Here is a 2,939-nt window from a genome sequence, read left to right as displayed (position 1 = left end):
TTTGATTTTCAGATTTTAAATTTTAATTTTTGAAGCCAATCATTATTTTAAATTTAAATTTTGAAGTAAACCATTATTGTGTTTGATTTTAAATTTTGAATGCTTTGAAATCTTGATGTTTTTTTATGAGATGCTTTGACTATATTATTTGTAATATTAGGAATGCTTCGAGTCTTCGACTATTGTTTTTGTACTCGAGTTGCATATCTATTTCAAACTGTGTTTTGTTATTTTTGGTGATAAACTTCTTTCAGACTCCTTCCCTTACAAAGAACTCTTGAATGGGATCCTATGAGAAGTTGAAGGAAAGGTATATCTTGCACATTTCTTTATTTATATCTATATATCTATATATCTTGAATAGGATCCTATGGGAAATTGATCTCTATTCGATTAACTGATGTATATTCTTTTCCTCACCATTTTGTTCCGTTAATCAACTCATGTGTGCTCTTATGTTTGATACCAGATCTTATTCCAGTGATTAATATCCGCCTGAGTAACCCAATCTGAGTCTGATTTTTTTCGTTAACAATTCACGTAAACTTTCCCGATTTGGGTTTTCTGCAAGGCTAATCATCTAAATTAATTTGTTATTTTTATGGTTTACCATTGCATAATTTAGTATAATTTGTTGACAAAGTTTTATTTTGTGGGATAGTAGTCATAAATTGAGTAATATTCAAGGTTTATGTGTTTTTATTTTGATTCATTAGGTGTTTATTTTGGATGGTCCGGAGTTTTTGGCTGCAACTATGTTGGACAGAGATATGCTTGCTATGGCTGGAAATTGGTACCATGTCGGTTGGTTTTGCTTGGCAAGGTTAGACTTTCCTAATAAGTTTGCTTGATTTACGAGATTAGATATTAGTGATTTGATTTTCAGATTTTAAATTTTAAATTTTGAACTCAATCATTATTTTAATTTTTTAGCTAATAGTTTGATTGACTCGGTTATTAGATTTGTGACGATGCGTCGGACAAACAACATTGGGATAAGATACAGCCTTGAGCCTTGGCAAGTTAACACATTAGTTAGGGTTATGAAGTTTTTCATGGCACCGACACATTATTGAGCAGTAGCGCATCAGGTTAGTGATATTAGACTTTGTGTCTTGAGAAATTTTGTATATTGATTGATGTTTGAAATTGATTGTGAGGTCTTTGATTGTGCATTGTATTGCTGATTTATATATGAGATTTTGTTGATTGGCATAAGGTATTAGATAAGATGTGTTTGAAGTTGTGAAGATGAATAAGTGAGACGTGTGTAGCAGATATTAGTGAGTGCACAAAACATTAGTTAGGGTTTTGAATTATTGATACAGGTTAGTGATGTTAGAGATTATGTTTTGAGAAAGTGTGTAGATTTATTGATGTCTGTGTTTGATTGTGACACTTTTGATTGCGCATGAAATTGCTGGTTATATGAGATTTTGTTGATTGTAGACAAATAAGTTTGAACAGAACTTATTAGATTCACATTTAAGTATAAAAAATGAGAGGTTGTTATAAACTGAATTATATACTGAACGAAAAACTGAAAGGAAAAGGAAAAAAAACAATTTAACACAAAGAAAATGAGAGAGAGAGAGAGTTGCCATATTTTTTAAAACAAAAAATATAAGGTAACCATGCTTTTAAAATCTACTATACTTTTTAATAACATTTGGTGGAAAATGGACTATGTTGGGTAGGTAGTCAAATATGGTTTTTAGGGTCAAAACGGCTCTGTTGGGTTGTCTCGGGACACTTTTATGAAAAACTTTATGTTTTTGACCTTAATAAACCATTTTTGTAGATGACCAGTGTATATCTCTACTTGAGGAATTCTCCAAAGATCCAGAGCCGATTGTTTCATAGAGCTGTGAAGTTGCTCTAAACATACTGGATTTTGAACGATCCGGCAAACCATTCGAGGTACTTGGAAGATTAAGTTTCGCTCATTTTATACGAAAAAGTATCGTATTAAGAGCGATTAGTTTAATCTATGTTTTCTGCAGTACATCTTTATGTAGGCACCTCAATTGCAGGAGGCAGCATGATGGTTTCACTTTGTTGTGTGTTTTGTTACCATTGAGTACTAAATGGCATACATTTGGACAGAGTTTTGAATGATTTACTCAACATTATTATTTGAATGGTTTTTTAGTGTGTGTGTTTTATTTATTGATTAGCGTATCGTATTAGGTATGGATGAATACCATTAGCAAGTCAGTTTAATGCCTTCAAAGTTAATGGATTTTTTTTTAATAAGCAAGTGATTATTTGAAAATGGGAACAATCAACACTATATTAATATCCATGTTATTAATTTGTTATATTTCGATTGGTCATGATTGTTAAAAAAATATATAATGTATATTTAATGAATAAAGTTTTTGTTGTTTATATTTTCTTATGTAAACTTTTAATTAATTTCTAAATTTAATTAAATGAGTTTGTTTTGTAGGTTCGAACAACTCCATGCGTATATTTTATTATAAAAAATAAAAAAAAAATTGTTTCTTGGGTCATTCAATGAGGCAAGTTTCTGCCTCTGGTTCTTGCCCAAAGTTTCTGACCTTACTCGCAACCCAATGACTACAACTTTCAATTCAAAACAATTATAAAAAAAATTATGTTCGAAAACATGTATTTTTATTTTATTTAATGACATAGTTCGATTAATATAAAGTTAATGTTTCTACCCGCGAAGTTCGCGGGTGATAACCTAGTATCAAAACATAATAAATGGGCAGAGTTGTCTAAGGCTATGGAGTATGGTCACCATGGCCACATGCATAACACCGCGCCGCCTAGGGCTAGGCGTAGTTCATGGTTGTGAAATGTTGGCATGAAGACGGTCAATGCTTTCTCTCACACGTTGATTTTTTGTTATTTTTTTAATAAAATCATTTTTCATTTAATTTGATTTTTCTTTAATAATTTGTGTCCTT

General features: G+C 30.9%; 1 long non-coding RNA gene across 1 annotated transcript; it reads left to right on the top strand.

Annotated features, from left to right (window-relative positions):
* The first annotated feature begins 699 nt into the window (after positions 1–699).
* On the top strand, positions 700–2,091 carry LOC110867373. Its single transcript, XR_002551551.2, has 4 exons — positions 700–823; positions 962–1,091; positions 1,802–1,920; positions 2,004–2,091. It is a non-coding gene; the product is annotated as an uncharacterized LOC110867373 (long non-coding RNA).
* Positions 2,092–2,939: the final 848 nt, after the last annotated feature.

The sequence above is a fragment of the Helianthus annuus genome, chromosome 14 (assembly GCF_002127325.2).
Source record: "Helianthus annuus cultivar XRQ/B chromosome 14, HanXRQr2.0-SUNRISE, whole genome shotgun sequence".
NCBI lineage: Eukaryota > Viridiplantae > Streptophyta > Magnoliopsida > Asterales > Asteraceae > Helianthus > Helianthus annuus.
Note: the sequence above shows the minus strand (reverse complement) of the source record. Positions and strands in the feature narration are given on the sequence as shown.